Source organism: Pinus tabuliformis, chromosome 6 (assembly GCF_031772625.1).
Source record: "Pinus tabuliformis cultivar Carrire ecotype Pingquan chromosome 6, CPIR1, whole genome shotgun sequence".
Taxonomy (NCBI): Eukaryota; Viridiplantae; Streptophyta; class Pinopsida; order Pinales; family Pinaceae; genus Pinus; species Pinus tabuliformis.
Window position 1 is genome coordinate 1,841,804,367 of NC_142292.1, and position 22,586 is coordinate 1,841,826,952.

A 22,586-nucleotide genomic window follows, 5' to 3' on the forward strand; every position below is an offset into this window, starting at 1 on the left:
CCACTTCAAGCCTAGGAATCCTTAACGGGCACATATTGCATCCAAGATGTAAGCGAACATGTAGACTTATGCTTGCTGACCTTTGGGTGGTTTTCGAGCTCTTGTTACTTGTTCCTTCATCCTGTCAGCCAACATGTTGGATGAATTGCATGCTTTGCCTTCACTGGCCAGTTGGTCCAACGCGATCACACAACTCTGCGGGAAGGTCTCCATGCTCTCTTGGCCATATAGGTGACATGCAAAGATGGCCAAGTATTGATACGCCTTCCACAGTATCTTCATCTTGTAAACCTGGTTGGGTGTCATCCTGAATTTGGTCGACTCCTTTACCTAGTTCTTCAAGATATCCCTAGAGTTGGAATTACTTCTGGGTATGCTGAAGGGTGTCTCCATGGTGATCACGGGCTTTGACATGTGATACATATGTTCATAATCCTATGCCCTGAAGGTAGCAATATTCATCCTACTGACACTACTCAATGTCATCGTCTCAGGATCAGTGTGCGAGACGATCCAATGTATCATGTCCACGCATGGGAACACAGGATACCTGCACGCAATCCAGTACATGTCGGACTTGTGAATGTTCACATAGACTTGGCAGTCTTCGAGGTCTTCCCCAAATGTGCATGCAAATGTATCATTGACCTCTTGCCATTTCAGCTTGATGTCCTTGTCTACAATCAGCTTGGTGTCTTCATAGATCGGCAAACTTATAGACACTCGCTCAATTGTTGCTCCAGTTGCACTTTCGTCAGTGTCCTTTGATCCTACTCTCTTGGAGGCCATTGATCCTAAACTTCTGAGAGGTGGATGAACACCTGCTAGATCTAGAGACATGGCGACATGCATGGCAAGAAATTTTTCAGCTAAAACCAAAGCAAACTTGAGTAATGACATGCAACATACCTGGGGATTGACTGACAAGGATTGCGCAATTTTTCTTGGGAAGCTCAGAGATTGGCTACCAGAACTATGCAAAAGGCAGTCCGAGCTGCTGGGAGGTTGGCTGGTTGCTGGAATTGCACAATGCATAATCCAAAAAGGCTTGTTGACTGCTAGGATTGCACAATGCGCAATTCCAGCTAGCAAGGGTTTCAGGCCCAGTGACTGCATTGCGTAATTTTCTGGGCCAGTAGTCAGTGCCTCTCAAAATTGCGCAATGCAAGACTAGAGGACAGTCGCTGGGTAGAAATGCACATTTTTTGGGAGGAAGGCAGAGCCTTCTTTCTCAGGATTGCGCAATGTTGTCTTAGTGAGGCAGAGTCCGGGCCAAGGCTGCCTAGACCCACCGACGGGAAACTAAAAGCAGATGTGAATGTGAATGCATGGCGATACTGAGTGTAAGCAGGAGTGAATGATCATGCATGCAAATAGTGAATGTAAGTTTCAGAAAATGGAACAACATGCATGTGCGTGAAGCGAGTCGCCGAATCGGTGACCGTTCATGTAAAACAATGTCATGCATGCGATAGGAATGAGATGCTAACGAAAACTAAAATGGTGCTAGTACAAGCTAATATGAATGCAAACGATAGCAAGAATTCACAGAAATAAAGCAGATAACACTCAAACAAGCCAAAACACAAAAAGCGACAGAAATGCTGCAAAAGACAAGTTAAGCGGACTTACCTGGAAATAGCTGAGCTAGATGTGTCGAAGACTCTTGGATGTGTTGTGGGATGTTAAAGCTCTAAGACCGATGTGAAGAAGGGAGATTTGAAGCGTCAAATAAATAAGTTTGAGGCTCATGACACGCATGCCACAAATCTAGTAAAAAATGACACTTGGAGGAAAGAATCTAAAATGATCTTTGCATGTAACCTCCAGCTGCCAAAAATAGCTCCCTAAAATTTAAGGATGATTTTTTCATGTTTCTTTTTGCTATTTCGGGAAAATTAGCCCATGCATGCAAGCCAAGTTTTCTCGGTCCCAAGCGGATCTACTCAACTCGATGGCACATGTAACAGCCTGCCTGACTAAGGGTAACTTTTGTGCAATTTCTGGGAGGACGTTGGGTTGGTTGCCCAGAAGGATTGCACAATTTCTGCGTTGAGCAGCTAACTACTGCCCAGGATTGCGCAATTTCTGGGCTGAGAAATCCTGTTGGGCCAGATTGCGCAGTTTTTCCAGGGAAGGTTGACATGCAGAATAGCGCAATTCCTGAGGCCAATAGGCTGCCAATTAGGATTGCGCAATTTCTGGAAGGAAGGTTGGTTCCCCTCCAGAATTGCACAGTTTCTTGAGGGAGTTGTTCAGCCTGCAGCTGGACCAATTCCGAGGAAGAAGCCTGTGAGGGGAATGCAATAAGATATCATGCATAGGATGTCATGCTACTAGAAAACCACTAAAACTTGTATGCTTGATAGTGCAATACATGCTGCTGAGCATGGTTGGTAGGGAGGCTCCAAAACAAAGCTAAGGCAAAATTTTGGAGGGTGGTTGTAGCCGCCACAACAAGTTGTTTGATGATAAAGAAAAATAATAATAATAAAGGAAAGAAGAATTTAATCAAGTAAAGTACAAATGCATCACAAGAAGTTATCAAAGTAAGAGAAATCACCTAATCTAGCTACCATAGATTTCTCAACATGGTATCAGAGCTAAGGTGACTTCATCAAGGAAGGGCAGCATAAAGAAGGATACTCAAAGGGTCGAAGTATGAAGAAATCATCCTGGAAACATCAAGAGCATCAATCATCAAGAAGAGTTCGATCAAGGAAGAGAAAGGAATCTAATACCTAGCAAAGGAAGAATAAAGAAGAGTGAAGCATTTTCTGATCTGTTTTGGGCTAATTCTCCTCCACTTGTGTGAAGGTTAGGGAATCATTTGCAGTAGTGAGAACCAAAAATTGTAGTCACTCAAAGAAGCCAAATTTTGGGTCAAAGAAGGACTATTTAGCAAGTCGAATTGTCAAGATAAGGAGTCAAGGTCAAGCTAAGTCAAAAGGAGGAAAATATATCCATATCCCAGCCACACATGTGACCTAGGGTTTCTTCAGAAAAGGTCGAAATTGCAGACCTCCTACAACAAGCCGAAATTTTGAAGAAGGGCTGAAATTTTGAGGTTGCGAAACAAGTTTGACTAGCATTGACTTGAAGGAAGAAAAATAGGAAAAAGTGTTGTCGTCATCAAGGAATCAATGTGATCTCCCTTTAATCCAAATATCACTTTTGAAGAAAGACATCTTCACCAAGAAGACATCTTCTATTATATATATCATCATCAAAATCAAGATGGCATCAAGTTGAATATTCATCATCTAGTAGTATCTTCACTTGACAAGTAAATATTTTTATATCTATATTTAAACATTTCAAAATGACTTCACATTGCAAGGAGAGCAACAAATCGGTTCGGTCATCAAGATTTCTTGCATGGAAGAAGAGGATAGATTTGATCCTCATAGAAAAAAAAGTTGTTGGTAATGTTAAGGGTTTAATTTTTGAACTTCCAAAAGAAGAATATCAAGCTCTAGAAGATGAAGAAGGAATGCCCTCGTACTTTATGAGGGTGTCATAAATAAGAGGCCAACTCCAAGAGTTGGGAGAAATAATATCTAACAAGAAAATGACTACCATAGTGCTCAATGCACTACCAGAGGAATGGAGCAACTTTACATCAAGCATATATGGGAAGAAGGAAGCTACTCCATTCAACATACTATGGTCATTATTCAAAATCAAAGAAACCAGGCTAAAGGAAAAAATCAATGTAGGATCATGCGAGCAAGCTCAATATTTTTCTAACATGGCTAGAAGAAAAATGGAAGTTTGGAAAGCTTGGTCCTCGGAAAAAGAAGAAGAGCGTGTAGAAGGTTCAATGTTATGCCTATCATGAATATGGGCACTACAAGAGAGATTGTCCAAAGTTAAAGAAGGACAACAACAAAATAGGAAGGTAATAAGCCCATATCACTTAAGAAGTGGAAGAAGTTGAAAAGAAGAAATCCAAGAAGGAGGAGGTAAAATGTCTCTACTATGATTGAGATAGTCTTCCTCCACTAATTCTTTTCAATTTTATCTTTCAGGTTTTCTGTTGAAAAGTACATCATGAGAAGCATGATAGGATGCATCATGTTAGGAGATGGCATCATAGAAACATATGATTGAAAGCAAGAGCTCACAGCATCATCATAAAGAAGCATGAAATATATTTGAAATAGAAGTCTATGGTTGTCAACTATAAAATGATGTAGCTCTTGATAAACATATTAGAAGCATAAGTAGTACTTATGGGAAAAACAAAATCATCTAGTATAGAGCTCATCATACATAATTCAAAAGGACCATTTGCAGGATGAGGATGATCAATATCCTCCGTTGGAATCTTCATTAATAGTTTCACCTACTGGAAGAAGCAAGTAACTCACCGGGAATTCCATCTTGTATGGGATTCATGGAATGATGGTATGAATGTCAAAATAAGTTAAGTGAGTCAAGCGATTGAAGTTCTTTCAATCAAGGAAGTTGTCGAAGGAAGTATGGATGACCAAAGAGATGAGGTATGTATGCTTGTACTTGATAAAATAGAGTCATGTAATATGGTTGCAAATATCATGAATGAGTGCTCTACCTCAAGAGCATGATCAAAATAAAGGATCTCCTCCTATGAAAGGATGCATGAAGGCATGGTTCACACATTGACTGGATGAAATCAACATAATATGTCCTCACATGAAATATGAGGTTGTTAATAAAGTTGAATGAACTATGATTGGAATTTCTTGGGAATAAATATGTGAATAAAGAAAGGAAGATATCATGAAAAATGAAACTATGGAGAAGGAAATCAATATCCAAGGACTAGAATATTTGACTATGATATCTCCATGGGAAAGATATGAAGATCCTGATAAAGTTTGAAAAATAAAGAGACCCTGGATGTTGTATATCTTATTGGAGATGTGTTAATATGTATGCAAGATGTTGATGTGACAAAAAGAAGATGTCATGATGAAAATACCATCACAAAAGTAAGTTTGATTTAATGCTCATTCTTGATTTTTTTTAACAACATATGGATGGGCTAATGCAAGGATACCAAATGAAGAGTTGTAGATGTCATCTACAATTGATACTCATGTGGTAGGATGAAATATCCTGAAGGAAACATGATGTGAAGAAGGTATGATGGTATGAAGGAAAGGCTAGATATGGACTAATGGATCACTTTCCGATGAGAAAAAGGATGACATGACTAACATGATTCATGAATGAAAGTAATGGATTTTTGATGCCTTACGAAGAAGTCCCAAAAGATGTAGGCCCCATAGCTAAGAAGAAACTCATGACATCGAAAGAGGGATTCCTACAAGAAGTTGGTTGTCCCATGATCTCCACCTAGAGAGTTGTTGGAAGCAAGTCCCTAATTAAGAGGGAGATTGGGTACATTCCTTTTATGGAATGGATTGGTCATCCCTAGATAAGAGGGAGTGACATATATAGTTCTCTACTTCATGTGCCATGCATTATACCAGGACTAACAGCCGTAAGTCTTAGTGAAGGCCATGAGAATAGATGGGCACATCATTCTGGTCTTCACCTGGGAAGACAAAATGGAGGCTTGGGTAAGCATATGGAATTCGATACTCTTTGAGGATGTGGTAGGGCATTCAATATAAGAGTAGTTGTAGAGGATCGATATTCTTTGAGGACTGGGAATCCAAGATAAGAATAGTCCTAGTGGAACATACTCTAAGAGAACCTGGGTGGGGTATGTTTCGAGAGAGATAATGACGAGGACATCTATAAATCATTGGTCTCGCAAAAATTGTGCTTTGGTCTTGTGGAGAGATGGAGTTGTTAGTCAAGGCCTTTCTATTTAACAATGTTGGATATGATGTTATATAGATGGGTTACCAATCCGACTCTTCTTATGAGAATTATTCAAATTGAGAATGTCCAAGTACCTTGTATGGATTATGAATATATCCCTAGTTAAGAGGGAGTGTTGAAATATGTAACTAGGTTCGGTCTTCATAATGACATTTGTGATTGTGATTTTATGTATTTAATGAAAAGAGAAAAATAAATTTTTATTTGTGTTCTTGAGGCATGGGTTTCATGCTCAAGGGAAATTATTTTTAGGTCAAGCACCCATTGAGTGCTTTTAAGTTTTTTCATAAAGTCAATTGAGTCATTGTCATGTATTGAAGAACCATTTGGGCATGTTATATATTGTAAAGAAAAATTTATTGAGTCAAAATAGAGTCAAAAGACCCTCCAACACCTCGTCATGGCACAAAGATCAAGTCAGCCTTAAGATTGAAATTCGTACCCGTCACAAGCCTATAAATAAGAAGGAATTCGACCTCATTTGGACAATCACTCAATAAAGTTCGACCTCCACAAAGATAGGAAAGGACGAAGAAGGAGAAGAAGAACAAGTTCAAAGTTTTGGGCCTCTCTCTCTTTGTGTTTTGTTAGGGTTTCTAGAGTTACTTGGCAAGACGAAATTCTGAAGTTGATTTGAAACTGGGAAGCTGCATTGAAGTTGTGAAGTTGCATCGAAGTTGTGAAGTTGCAAGGTCACAGTTGCGAAGCTGCAAGATCGAAGCTATGAAGTTGCATTGAAGCTGTGAAGCTCCATCGAAGCTATGAAGCTACATAGAAGTTGTGAAGTTGCATCGAAGTTGTGAAGCTATAAGGTCGAAGTTGTGAAGCTTCAACGTCGAAGTTATGAAGCTACTTCTAGGTTAAAGTTGCATTCAGGTCAATGTTGCAGAAATTGTTGTTGGGGTCGAAGTTGTTGGAGAAGTAGCTGGAAGGTCTAATTTTGTTGCTGGAAGTCATTCAAGAAGGAAAAAGTTGACTTGATCTTGGAGAGTCTTGGTCAAGATTTATAGGTCATGGAATTCGCCAATTAAAGTTCTATATGAAGAGAAGAATTATGATGGGTTTTCCTCTCAGTTGGAGAGGTTTTAGCCCTGGTTGATCACCTACATATTGTGTCCTATTGTCTCACTATTATTTATGATTTGGTATTTTTTTATGATAAAGAACACTAATAATAATAAAGGAAAGAAGAAGCCCACGGGGCTTTGGATTGACGGTGAATGGGTGCGCTGTTAAGGCACTCCTTGCGATAGGTCACCGGTTCAAATCCCCCGTGGGTACTTAGGTTAGTCTTAACTAGAAAAAAAATAATAAAGGAAAGAAGAAGTTAATCAAGTAAAAATACATCACAAGTAGTTATCAAGGTAAGAGAAATAACCTAATCTAGTTGCCCTAGATTTCTCAACAGGTTGAAGGCTGAAGAGGTTAGGATTCAGTCTTTCTAAGTGCATTATGTACTCAAGGAATCCAAAGAGGATGAAGGGTGCAAGGTTGAAGGTTGAAGGGATCATGATGTTGCTTCAATGGTGCACCATGTGCTCAACAAGGAGGAATGCTTATTTTGAGGGTGAAATTTGGAACAAGGAAGGGGTAATGATGCTTGGGAGTGAACTATGTGCTCTTAGAGGGTGCAAGGCGCACTTATGAATAGAGAAGGGGTTCCAACTAAGGCTTTAGAGTGCGGCATGCCCTCTCCTAGCCTTAGTGGGCTAACTTATGCAACCAAAATTTGTCTAAATCTGGAAGATAGAACAAGGGGTGGAGACAATTAGTTTAGACATGAAATCAAGTGCAACACATTCCAAATCATCAATAAGACTTAGCTAGGATCAACAATGTTTTTTTTTTTTTTCTGAATTTGACTAATTCTATTATCATACAAAACAAATATACAAAATAGAGTACAAAGGCAAGGCTTAAGAGGATTTGCTTGTCAGCCCTGGCCTTGCCCACTTATCAGCTCCAAAATTGAAGAGATTCAAAATTGGGAATGTTGCTGATCCACTGCCGACACTGTTACATAACATAGAAGAACTGAACATAGATGGACACCAAGACACCAGGGCCATAGGATGACCCGGACAAAGACACACAAACAACTGGACAATGATAACTGACACTTGGACAATTACGGGTGACACTTGAACAATATAGCCGACACATTGACAGAAATAAGGCTGCCACTTAGCCGTTTTACACATCAAAATCCCAACAAAAACAGAGATTACCAGGGCGAGTTCAGTCTTCATCAGTAGTTTGGAGCGCCTCTGCAGTTCGGCGCTCGAAATGGAGCGTATTCTCGGAATCTGAGAGCTGGATGACCTTATCTGGGCTATCCTTTCAGGCTGGCTTGCTCGTTCCAGCCAATGAAGCAGCAGCGTGTCCAGAAGGGCCAGCATCCGGGTCAAGATTGGTGGCGGGGCGTTCCAGGCCCATCCCATATGCGCGACGAGCCAGTGAAGCAGCAGCGTGCCCAGAAGGGCTAGCTTCCGGGTCAAGGCGTTCCAGGCCCATCCCATATGCGCGACGAGACTCCAACCATCCCCGCCCAGGAACACGCTCAGGCGGCGACCAACCAATTCCTGCTCCGACCGGAGGGCAAGCAATTGGAGAGTCTTCTCTGCTCGAGCGCTGCCCTTATGGCAGAGGCTCGACCTCCATGTTCGGAATAACTCCAGGTTCAACAGTAATGGACACAATCAAAGTGGAATTGACTTGTGGGCAGGGGAGTCGATATCTGAGCATGGGGAGCTCCCTCTGCCTTTCTTCAGCAATTGGGCTTCTTTCATTATGCCCCCCCTCCTCATCGTTGTTGTCCTGAAACCACTGAGGCCTCGAGGTTACCTCCATGGAGGAAGAGGGGGAATAATAGTCATCTTTCGGGGGAGCTCTGCCTTGAATTCCACCCCTCCGGCTACCCATTCTCGGCCTATCCCTCGGCATTGTTATCCCTCTTCCAATTCGAGTGCTCTGTGCTTCGACAATGGCTAGAGCGACCTGCAGCGTCAGGAACAAACGCCAGCACCAGGCCCTGACTCCAGCTCCAAGAACCAACCTCGTCAACAAGAACCAGCACCAAGAACCAACCCCGACAACACGAACCAGCATACAGAACCAACCCCAGCAACAAGAATCAGCACCTAGAGCCAATCCCAGCAACAAGAACCCGCACCAACTCCAGAGACCAACACCAGTCTCACAAACCCAGCTCCTAGAACCCACAACAGTCTCACAATCACAGCTCCAAGAGCTAACACCCCTCAGCTCTGCAATCGCATTGCTGTCTGAGCGGAGCAGGGTCTCCTTACTAGGCTCGCAAATTTCCTCCCGTCGTGCCATCCTTCTCTGTTTAAACTTCATCACCACCCCGTTGCTCAACTGCCTCCCTCGAGCCGAGTAGACAGGCATTAATGCCTTCTCCTCTTCACATTCAAATGGTTTAATGCAGCCCAACACGTGGTACTGCCAGGCACCGTGAGCATGCCACCCGCCCACATGCTGGCGCGTGCCATTCTCCCGCCCCTTATGCACCCGCATCCGGGATAGGATCAACAATGTTAAATACACATCAAAATGCTAGTTTACAAACACTCCCCAAGTATAATGAACAAAATGTGTGCGACTGCAACCAAAAGTATCATTTTACAACAAACGAAGGTAAAGTAACCATGAAGTGCACTAGAGATGTTCTAAAAATGTGAAGACACTTAGGAATGATAAATAACACTTGAAACATGTGGAGTGACTTGAAGTGACACTTGATGACATAAGACACTTGATGTGGTAATTTGGTAGGCTCCAAAGTTTAAATGTAGTGAAATTTTGGAAGGTGTTATAGTAGCAAAAACATGCAGATAAGCATTGTGTTAATGCCATGGAAGAAGAACTGAATTAGACTGAGAAGAATGAGACACGGGACTTGTGCCAAAAAAAAACACACAAATGTGATTGGCACCAAATGGGTCTTTATAAACAAGTTGAATGACGATGGAAAGGTAGTAAGAAATAAAGAAAGAATGGTCTTGAAAGGGTATCCTAAAGTTGAGGGTAATGACTTTGAACAAACCTTTGCTCCAATTGCAAGATTAGAAGTAATAATATTTTTTTAAGCATTTATGTATTTCAAGAACTTTGAATTAAAGTCTATCAGATGGATGTCAAGTCAACCTTTCTAACTGAAAATATGGAATAGTAAGTATATTTCGAACGCCTAAAAGATTTCAATTGTCAAAAGATGAAGATCATACATGAAAATTGAAGAAATAACTATATGGAATAAAGCAGGCCCCCATAGCTTGGTGTTGAAGACTTTATAAATACCTATGACAACAAGGTTTTGAAAGAGGATTGCAAACAACAATCTTTATATCAAAACAGAAAATGAAAATATGTTAATCATTGTGTTTTATCTGGATGATCTCGTTTTTGGAAGTAATGTTGATAGGATGAACCAAACATTTATAGAAGAAATGAAAAAATAATTTGAGATATCCATGCTTAGAGTATTTTAATTCTTTCTAGGTTTGAAAATCTCCCAATCCAACATAGGCATATTCATTTCTCAGACCAAATACAACAATAATATGTTGAAGAAATTCGTAAGGAAATATTATGCACCTATTAGTTGTTGAGATTGCAACAAGATGATGGAGCTTAGTGAAAAGAGTCGCCTTCACTAAATGGGCTGATCCAGGTGGATATTGGTGACCACCTGCCAGGTCCACCTGGACCCCCACCATTGTCTTTCTCAGCATTTTCAGTTTCCTTAATTGTAGCACAGTTTACTATTTTTAGCAGTTTTTCGGGTCCTGAACTTCCGGAGCCGTTTTGAGGCCCTAAACGACGTTTTTTTGGAATTCTGGGGTGATCGAGCCCTAGTGTTGCCTCCCAAAGTGGTAGTACTCGGATAGATCTTTCTAACGAGCTATCGTACGCGTCAAACGGAGATCGTATGCCAAAGTTACGACCCCGGGAAATTGATGTACCAATTTACCCAAACGGGGCCCACAATTTGGCATTTCATCTTCTAGGGTTAGGTTTCGGTATGTGAAGGGTTTTCCATTGTTTCTCAACAATAAATAGGCCTTCGAGCCTCATTGTAATACAGTTTAGAACAGTTCAGAGGCATGTAGCCATCACATCTCTTCTCAGAGATAAGCTACCATCGCCCTAGCTAGTTTATTGCCATTTCTGTTTGTAAGCATATGTCAGTATTTTCCATTAATGAAATGAAGTATTATTTCCGCTGCATCTTTGTGTATATGGTTATCTCTGTAATTTGTTGCGTTCCTGCTTAAATCTGGATCAGTGGTATCAGAGCGGTCTGCTTTTTCTCTGTTTTTCTTTGCATGTCCCCAACAAGGTCGGGATATAAGGAGTTAGGGCTTGAACTGGTTGAACCTTTGCAAGACCAGCCTCGCAAATCCCGACGGCCTCCCATGGCGGACGAGAAGAAAGACGAGGGGGCAGGAGATCCCATCAAAATCTTGCTCGAAGAAGCGCTCGAGCGACAACGGAACGCGATGATGGACAGCTTTGCGCAGATCCTTCAGCGGCTACCCAGAAGCGGCGCATCGGCTTCCAGCAGCTCCTCTGGAAACGCCACAACCTTTAAGGTACAAGTTAATTTTGAAATCCCCATATTCGAGGGTCAGATAGACGCCGATGCCGTAGATAAATGGTTAAATCTGCTAGAGGGTTATTTTTCTGTTCATGAATTTTCGAGTCGGGAAAAGATTGTTTTTGCTCTTCTCAAAGCAGCCCCCCACGTCAAGGACTGGTGGGAAACCTACTGCGAGCAGAAGGATGAAAGTACTGGCTCACTATTTTCAGCCGCACCCACCTGGGATTCGTTCCGGGATGCCATCAAGGAGCAGTACTACCCTGTCGGAAGCTATGAGGATGAATACATAAAGTGGACCACGCTGCGGCAGGGAAGGGACCAAGATGTACCGGAGTTCACCAATCTTTTCCATACCCTTCGCACAAAGTTGGGTATCAAGGATTCGGAGCAACATTTGATACTCAAATACCGTGGCTGCCTGCACAAGTACATCCAGGAAGAAATACAGTTCCTAAACATCCCCTCGCTCGGCGCAGCATACTGGTATGCCGTCAAAGTCGAGCAGAAGTTTAAACAAAAGAAGCGAGACTTTGGATCTGCGAATCCAAAGCAGGGGAAAGGTGCCCCTAAACCACAGAACAAAGGACAAAGCCAAGGCGGGACAGCCCAAGACAACCAGCTGAAGCTGCAAGCAAAGAGCAACGCCGCGAAGCCGAGAAAGGACACTGGAAAATGGTGCGAGTTCCATAAGAGCTCCACTCACAACACAAGTGAGTGTCGGGCCAAACAGTCACTGGTGGCTGAGCTAAAGGTTTCAGAATCAGATGCATGTTCCGACTCTGAGTCAGAACCCGATAAGGGGTATGAAAAAGGGAAGCAGATCATTGATGCGGATCCCAGCGCCACTGTTGCTACCGCAAAGATCCAGAAAAATGAACCCGAAGATCCAGAGGAGGAGGAGCGTCTCTTCCACTCCCAGATGTGGGTCAAGGGCTCCCCGATACAGTTCATTGTTGATAGCGGGAGTCAAAAGAACCTCATTTCGGCAGAGGTCGTGAAGCGGTTGGGCTTACCGACCACAGCACATCCACAACCATACACCATTGGGTGGCTTTACCAAGGGCGAGATCTTCGCGTGAGCCAGCAGTGTCGCCTTCCATACAACATCAAGCCCTTCACGGATGAGGTATTGTGTGACATTGCTCCCCTTGAAGTTTGTGATGTATTACTAGGACAACCATACTTGTGGAAGCGACATGCTGTGTATGAATCAAGGCCCCGTGCTGTTATTATTACATTGGGAAATAAGTTGTTCAGGATACCAGAGGTACCACCACCTGCCGCCATCTCTTTGATTACTGCAAAACAATGCAGTAAGATCATTTCCAAAACCAGGAAATTTGTTTTCCTGATGATACGCCCTCAAGGGAAGAAGAAGACAGTGGCCGCGGCCTCCAAACGAGGTCCCTCTGCACGGCAGCTACAAATGGACAAGATTGTGGAGGAGTACAAAGACATCTTCACCTCCCCGGCAGGGGTTCCTCTGCACTGTCAAGTCAAGCACTCCATTGATCTGACCCCAGGTGCACCGCTACCCAATGGACCAATTTATCGGCGCTCCGTTCTGGAGAACAATGAAATCAAGAGGCAGATTCAGGAGCTCCTACAGAAAGGTCACATCCGTCCGAGTTCTTCGCCCTGTGGGAGCCCGATAGTGTTGGTACAGAAGAAGGATGGGACGTGGAGACTCTGTATTGACTATCGGGCGCTGAACAAGATCACTGTCCGTAATAGGTACCCGATCCCGCGGATTGATGACCTCCTAGACCAACTAAAGGGGGCGAAATATTTCAGCAAGATCGATCTGAAGTCAGGATATCACCAGGTACCAATTGAACCCTCAGATGTGTGGAAGACTGCCTTCAAATCCAAGGAGGGCCTCTTCGAATGGTTGGTCATGCCTTTCGGATTGACGAATGCTCCTGCAACCTTTATGAGGCTAATGGATGACATCTTGCGGCCATTCACCAACTCCTTTGTAGTAGTATACTTGGATGACATTCTGATCTTCAGCCAGAGTTGGGAAGAGCACCTCCACCACATCCGACAGGTTCTCCAAACACTGCGGCAACACAAGCTATGTGCCAATTTGGAGAAATGCACCTTTGGCATGACCGAGGTCCAGTATCTGGGATACATCATTGATGAACAGGGGGTGCATGTCGATCCAGCCAAGGTCCAAGTCATTCGGGATTGGCCCTCTCCAACCACTCTAACAGAGCTCCGCAGCTTTCTAGGTCTTGCCAACTTCTACCGCAGGTTTGTGTTGGGATTTTCTCATATTTCTTGGCCCTTGAGTCAAGTCACCAAGGGCGGGGCGAAAGCAAAATTCTTTTGGTCTGAATCTCAACAGAAGGCATTCAGGGAGTTGAAGGATCGCCTCTGCACGGCACCAGTGCTCGCGTTACCAGATTTACAACAACCATTTGAGGTCGAGACAGATGCCTCTGACTATGCTATTGGGGCAGTCCTTACTCAACATGGACATCCAGTGGCATATCACAGTGAAACACTTTCAGACACAGTCCGGAAGTACCCCACTTATGATAAAGAGATGTATTCCATTGTACAGGCCTGCCGACAATGGAAGCATTACATTTTGGGGAAGGAAACGGTCATCCACACAGACCACCGACCTCTGCAATTCATACAGACCCAAGGGAAATTGCAGAATGATCGCCATCAGAAGTGGTCTACATACCTGCAACAGTTTCACTTGAATATCAAGTATAAAAAGGGCAGCACCAATAATGTTGCAGATTGCCTCAGTCGACCACCGATCATGGCGCTAACCACCGTGCTCAACTCTTGCAGGCACGAGACTTCTGATTGGCCACTTCTCTACAAAAGCGACCCAGAATTCGGCCACACATACCAGACACTCTTGGAGGGTCGGCAGGTTGCAGATTTTCACCTCCAGGATGCCCTATTATGCCACCTCGGTCACCTTTGTGTTCCTTCAAGCGAGCGTGCCAAGATGATTTGGGAAGCACACTACAGTCGGGCTGCTGGGCATTTCGGGGTCGAGAAAACAGTGGCAGTACTGCAAAACTATTTCTATTGGCCGAATCTTCGACAGGATGTTGGGAAGTACATCCGATCATGTACTGCCTGTGCCATTGCCAAACAGACCATTAAGAAGCAAGGCCTCTATACCCCGTTGCCTACCCCTAGTCGACCTTGGGAATCCATCTCCATGGATTACATGTCAGGCCTTCTTTCCACTAAGCATGGAAATGACTGTGTTTTTGTGGTCGTCGACAGGTTCTCAAAGATGGCCATTATGATGGCCTGCAAGAAGAATATCACAGCAGAAGCCACTGCTAAACTCTTCTTTGAACGAGTGTGGGTGCACTTTGGGATCCCACAGTCTATCATCTCAGATCGGGACAGTCGGTTTCTCAGCACATTTTGGTCCAGTCTCTGGTCAATGCTGGACACCAAACTCACGAAGTCCACAGCCTTCCATCCTCAAACTGATGGCCAAACAGAGGTTGTCAACAGGATGATTGTGCACATTCTGCGCATGTATAACTCAAAGCATCCACGCACATGGGACGAGAGCCTCCCCTATGTTCAGCACAGCTACAACCGAGCTCTTCACAGCTCCACTGGCCATAGCCCTTTTCAGGTGGGTTTAGGATTCCAGCCACTATGCCCCATTGATGTGGCCATGCCACTTGCAGCTACTCACATGAATTCAGCTCATGTCCAGTCCGAAACAGATAAGGCCACCAGCTTCATTGAGCGCATCCAACATATTCGCCAGCAGGTCCATGACATTCTTGAGAAATCAAATGCCAAGTACAAGCAGCGACATGATCAACACCGGGTGCCACACAAGTTTCAGGTGGGCGACAAAGTCTGGTTGCATTTGCAAAAGGAACGCCTTACTGGAGCCTATCGGAAATTGAGACCACTTCGATATGGTCCTTACACCATTACTAAGGCTATGGGAGACAATGCATTTGAGCTCAGCATTCCCCCATTCCTTGGCCTGCACCCAGTGTTCAATGTGGACCGCCTTCGGCCATACTTTCCACCATTGCTAGACACATCCGACATTGCAGAACAGCTCAAACCCACAGAATTAAATCCAGATTGCATGGAACAAGCTGCAACTGATCGGATCATGGACACACAGATCAAGAACACTCGCCAACAGCATATCCAACTGTATCGAGTTGTCAAAGCAGGCCAACTCCTTCAGCAGGGCAAGTGGCTCACCAGGGAACAAGTTCAGCAGAGGTTTCCTCATCTCATGGAGGAGCTCAACGCAATGGGGACCATTGCTTCCTAAGGGGGGAGGAATGATCCAGGTGGATATTGGTGGCCACCTGCCAGGTCCACCTGGACCCCCACCATTGTCTTTCTCAGCATTTTCAGTTTCCTTAATTGTAGCACAGTTTACTATTTTTAGCAGTTTTTCGAGTCCTGAACTTCCGGAGCCGTTTTGAGGCCCTAAACGACGTTTTTTTGGAATTCTGGGGCGACCGAGCCCTATATTGCCTCCCAAAGTGGTAGTACTCGGATAGATTCGTACGCGTCAAACGGAGATCGTATGCCAAAGTTACGACCCCGGGAAATTGATGTACCAATTTACCCAAACGGGGCCCACAATTTGGCGTTTCATCTTCTAGGGTTAGGTTTCGGTATGTGAAGGGTTTTCCATTGTTTCTCAACAATAAATAGGCCTTCGAGCCTCATTGTAATACAGTTCAGAGGCATGTAGCCATCACATCTCTTCTCAGAGATAAGCTACCATCGCCCTAGCTAGTTTATTGCCATTTCTGTTTGTAAGCATATGTCAGTATTTTCCATTAATGAAATGAAGTATTATTTCCGCTGCATCTTTGTGTATATGGTTATCTCTGTAATTTGTTGCGTTCCTGCTTAAATCTGGATCATGGGCCCGCAGGCTATTTTTGGCGCAAGTATATTTTTGGACATATGGATCATGTCTATGGATTGCAGGTTGTTGTTTATGGATGATTGATCAAGTTGGGAAAAAATAGATGGACTTCTATTTTTGATGAAAGTGTGAGTGATCACAGTGTGAGTGATCAAAGTCTATTTTTAGACTGGCTGTCAAAAATAGAAAAGTCAAATATTATTATCTCACAATAATATTTGGACTATAAACTTGATCTTATTCTCTTGGAGCACTTCAGGATGAGCTACGGATGTGGTACATGCAGATCCCAGAGGGAAATACGTTGTTACCTATGGGATGACTAATATTTGCATGCAGGACTTCAATTAGAACTCAAGTGAGTTGAGTTTAGTGGACTGGAGGTGCAGTTGATGGAGTTGTGTTCAGTTTAGCTTTGCTAAACTCGTTGTATTTAGTCTAACTGGCAAATAGACTAGAGATGAGTTGGGTGAATTAGTTATTAATTAATTCACAAGTTATTAACTCATAATACAACTAATGAATACATCGGTTAACTCAGTTACATGTCAGTGCATGTTCAGTTCAACAGGGACAGGTGGTAGAGAATCAGATTCCTATCAGTTATGACTATAGTTGTGCACCAGATCTTGCACAATCAAGGGATTGAGTATGCCAATGAGTTTGCTCACGTATTTGCCCACATTATAGCTTGTGCTCACGTCCAACAAAGTGTGAGTGACTATTTTGCAGGTGAAAAACGAGTTTGGTAAGCCATTCTCATCAGTTCTTGAGCAGGTATTGAGTAGTGGAGACAGGCAAGCAGTGGAAGAGATTTGGAGATCAGATCTTAGTTGTATTGTGTGTAACAGAGGTGGAGATACTTGTGAGAAGTATTATGTTGTGTAATGTTACATGACTCAATCATTAATATACAGATAGTTGGGGTTTTTAGCGAGATGCTTTCACCGGGATACATATTGTGTTAATGTGTGAATGCTCTTGATGTTTTATTGTTATTGATGCTGTTATATTGATGATCAACGTAGAGGAGCTTATGTATTGTGTATGTTTTCCGCAATAGTACATGATCAAGATAATCTCCATTGAATATGTGTTAAATTATTCAAAATTTCTACATGGTATCGGAGCTGCTTGATTTGTAGAAGAGATTTTTACAGGATATCAAGCGAGGATTGATCATCAGATCTACTATTGAGGAAGTGTTTACATTCTATTTCTTCAGGCAGAGTCTGTAATTGGGCCAGGTAGCCTCTGGATTCATCCTTCCTTTGGAAGGTGAGATATCCGGTGAATGCCCATACAATCAATCTCTGTACGAGAAATATTGTGCTCTCACGAATCTTAGATCCGAGGCGGTTGAGTTGGTTGCTGGTGGAATTCGAATTTGCAGCAATGTTTTCTTGGTGACAACGCAACAATGTCTTTCAACGGATTGCGATTGGAGTATGCTCTTGAGGGCAGCTCAAACTATATTGCATGGAAGGACAGGATGGAGGCAGTATTGGATGATAACGGGCTGAAGGAGTTCATAGATACAGATATCCCAAAGCCTACTGATGTTGCTGAGGTGGAAGTTTGGCAAAAGAAGACCGCAAAATGTCGAAGGATTCTGTTGGAGGGCGTGAAGGATCACATTGTGTCCAGCCTCCATGGAAAGGCTACTCCATATTTGATGTGGAAATCATTAATAGAATTATTCCAAAGCAAGAGCGATCAGAGGAAGCTGGCGCTCAAAGATAAACTCAGAAACATCAAATGCGAGAAGGGTGACAGTATTCCCAAGTATCTCACGAAGTTCACTCAGTGTCGAGATGAGCTGGGAAGTGTGGGGGTTACTCTCGATGATGAGGACTTGGTGAGCTTAGCTCTCCTTGGTCTTCCGAAGAGTTGGCATTCCTATCAGGACTCTGTCAATGGTCGGGAGAAGTTGCCAGGATGGGAAAGACTATGGTCAGATCTTGTGCAGGAGGAGATCAGGCGGAGTACCAGGGACGAATCTTCGTCAAAGGGAGCTGATGAAGAGAATTGTGCTTTGGCTGCCAAAGCAAAGAAAGGGAAGAGAAAGAAAGCTTCTCAGTCTGGTGCGAAAGGCAAGAAGCAGGACATGTCCAAGGTGAAGTGTTTTCACTGTCACCAGCACGGACACTATGCCACAAATTGTCCGCAGAAGAAGAAGAACAAGCAAGCTGCTGGATCTGCAGGGGGAGAGGCCTTAGCTTCTCAGTTTGAGCTTGATTTTTCATTAATCGCATGCTTGGTTTCAAGTGTGATGGGATCAGTGTGGTTCTTGGACAGTGGCGCGTCTTTTCACATGACGGGAGATAGAGATTTGTTCTCTGATCTGGAGGACAAAGATCTTGGAGTGCACATCGAGATGGGCGATGATGGTAGATACAATGCGACCGGTATCGGTACCATTTCCTTTGAGAGGGATTCTGGTAAACCCTTTGTATTGAAGGAAGTCATGCATGTTCCAGGATTGAAGAAGAATCTCATCTCAGTGGCGATGTTAGAAGACAAGGGGTATGATGTTGTTTTCAGCGAAGGAAAGGCCTTCCTGCGCAGCAAGACAACTGGTGAGACCCGGAAGATAGGGGTTCGAGTGAGGAACCTTTATCAGTTGCATGTAGATGGATGCGCAGCAATGGCAGGCAAGGCAGAAGGATTGGTGAGCCGGGATGATGGCGAGTTGTGGCACAGGAGATTGGGTCACCTTCACCATGGAGCCTTGAAGGTATTGTAGCAGATCACTACAGGGCTTCCTAAAGGCACACTTGCGCAGTCAGATCAGTGCAAGGGGTGTACTTTGGGGAATTTTTTGAAAGCCACCTTTCACGAGAAGGATAGTCGCGCCACGACGATCCTTGAGAGAATTCACACAGACGTGTGTGGACCTTTCTCATTTGCTTCGACAGCAAAACACAGGTATTATGTGATTTTTGTTGATGATTTCTCTCGTAAGTGCTGGATCTTCTTCATGCAGAAGAAGAGCGAGACATATTCAAAGTTCTGTGAATTCAAAGCACTGGTCGAGAAGGAGTCGGGGAAGAAGGTGAAGGCTCTTAGGAGCGATAATGGTGGTGAATACATCTCGGACGAGTTCAAGGATTTCTGCAAGACAGAAGGGATTCGTAGAGAGCTCATAGCTCCCCATAACCCATAGCAGAACGGGGTAGTTGAGCAGAAGAATAGAATGATTGTGGGTGTTGCACGAGCAATGTTGCATGATCAGGGCCTACCCCTTCACTTGTGGGCGGAAGCATGCAATACAGCATTTTATGTGCAGAACCGTTGTCCTCATAGGATACTTGGCATGAGTACACCTTAGGAGACTTATTCTGGTAAGAAGCCTGATCTTTCTCATTTGAGGATTTTTGGTGCTAACTTTTACATGCATGTGATGAAGGATGCCAGGAAGAAGTTGGAGCCGACCGCAGAGGTTGGGATATTTGTGGGGTACACTGATACGCCCCACAACTATCGTGTGTATTTGCCAGACAGTGGTAAAATTGTTGTGCGACGAGATATAAAATTTCAGGAGGAGAAAGCCATGAAGTGTCCGCTTGAGAGGGAGCTACACTTGCATGCAGATGAGGAGCTATTAGTTCCTAAGGATGAGCTTCAGGACGTGGATCAGCCACAGGACGAGGTTCATGGAGTGGAAGAGACGGAGACCACTCATGCAGTGCCAACCATCAAAGGGCGAAAGCGCTTGACAGAAGCTGAGCGACTGGCTCAAGATGCAGAGAAAGTTGTAGGACCACCTACAGCCCAACGCAGGCAGAGACAGTCACCTGATCGGTACACTGGATACATGGCTCTTATGAGCAAGTGTGTTGTGACTGAGCCATCCTCTTTCGAGGAAGCTGTGGAGGATCCCGCATGGGTAGATGCCATGGTGGAAGAGTATGATTCTATTGTCAAAAACAGTGCATGGGAGATTGTTCCTAGACCGGAAGGGAAATCAGTGGTGGGTTCGAGATGGATCTACAAAGTCAAGCAGGCAGCTGACGAGAGTGTGGAGAAGTACAAGGCAAGATTTGTTGCCCGAGGCTTTTCATAGATTGAGGGGATCGATTATGAGGAGACCTTTGCACCTGTCGCAAGGTATTCTTCCATACGGACGATTCTTGCTCTCTCAGCACTGATGGGATGGCACATTCATCAGATGGATGTGAAGACTGCGTTCCTCAACGGAGTATTTGAGGAGGAGGTGTACATTGAGCAACCCGAAGGCTTTGAAGTCTTCAGCAGTGATTCGCATGTGTGCAGACTCAAGAGAGCATTGTGTGGGTTGAAGCAAGCACCACGTGCTTGGTACACACGGATAGACAGCTATTTCACAGGACTTGGATTCTCCAAGAGCGAGGCGGATCCGAACCTATACCAGATTGTGGTGGAGGGTAAGTTGCTTATCATTGTACTGTATGTTGATGATTTGATTCTAACAGGTGATGAGCTGTTGATACTGTCATGCAAGAAGGATCTTGCTACAGAGTTTGAGATGAAGGATTTGGGCCTCCTTCACTATTTCCTGGGATTGGAAATATGGCAGTGCAGTGGTGGACTGTTTGTTTCTTAGGGCAAGTATGCTTGGGAGATACTGGAGAAGTTCAACATGCATGGCTGCAAGCCTGTTGATACTCCTCTTCCTGGAGGTTGGAGGAAGGAGGATGCCACTTCGGGAGAAGAAGTGGATGCCACTATTTATCGACAGTTGGTGGGGTCGCTGATGTATTTGGTCAATACACGACCTGATATATGCTATGCAGTTAACCAGCTTTCACAAGCTATGGTTAAGCCTACCAAGCTCTTCTGGAAGGCGGGCAAGCATGTGTTGCGCTACTTGAGAGGCACATCGAGATATGGTTTGTGGTACAGACAGGAGGATGAGGTGAAGCTATGTGGCTTCACGGATGCAGATTGGACAGGGAGCCCAACAGACAGAAAGAGCACATCAGGAGGGGTCTTCAGTATTGGATCGACAACCGTTTCTTGGTACAGCAGGAAACAGAGATCCGTGGCACTCAGTTCAGCGGAGGCCGAGTATATGGCAGCAAGTTTGGCTGCATGCAAGGCTATATGGATGAGGAAGATCCTAGTTAGTTTGTTCGGTTCTCATTTGGATCCTACTGTGATTTACTGTGATAACCAGAGTTGCATTAAACTCTCGGCTAATCCTGTATTTCATGATAGATCTGAGCATATTGACATCAGGTACCATCATATCAGAGATTGTGTGTAGCGGAGGATCATGTTACTTTCGTACATTCCAACGGAGGATCAGGATGCTGATATTCTGACGAAGGCTCTCACCAGGAGAAAATTCGAGTACCACCGAGGCAGGATAGGGGTTGCTGATAATCCATATCTTGTCGAGAGGGAGTGTTGAGATTGCAACAAGATGATGGAGCTTAGTGAAAAGAGTCGCCTTCACTAAGTGGGCCCGCACGCTATTTTTGGCGCAAGTCTATTTTTAGACATATGGATCATGTCTATGGATTGCAGGTTGCTGTTTATGGATGATTGATCAAGTTGGGAAAAAATAGGTGAACTTCTATTTTTGATGAAAGTGTGAGTGATCAAAGTCTATTTTTAGACTAGCTGTCAAAAATAGAAAAGTCAAATATTATTATCTCATAATAATATTTGGACTATAAACTTGATCTTATTCTCTTGGAGCACTTCAAGATGAGCTACGGATGTGGTACATGCAGATCCCAGAGGGAAGTACGTGGTTACCTATGGGATGACTAATATTTGCATGCAGGACTTCAGTTAGAACTCAAGTGAGTTGAGTTTAGTGGACTGGAGGTGCAATTGATGGAGTTGTGTTCAGTTTAGCTTTGTTAAACTGGTTGTATTTAGTCTAACTAGCAAATAGACTAGAGATGAGTTGGGTGAATTAGTTATTAATTAATTCACAAGTTATTAACTCATAATACAACTAATGAATACATCAGTTAACTCAGTTGCATGTCAGTGCATGTTCAGTTCAACAGGGACAGGTGGTAGAGAATCAGATTGCTATCAGTTGTGACTATAGTTGTGCACCAGATCTTGCACAATCAAGGGATTGAGTATGCCAATGAGTTTGCTCACGTATTTGCCCACATTATAGCTTGTGCTCACGTCCAACAAAGTGTGAGTGACTATTTTGCAGGTGAAAAACGAGTTTGGTAAGCCATTCTCATCAGTTCTTGAGCAGGT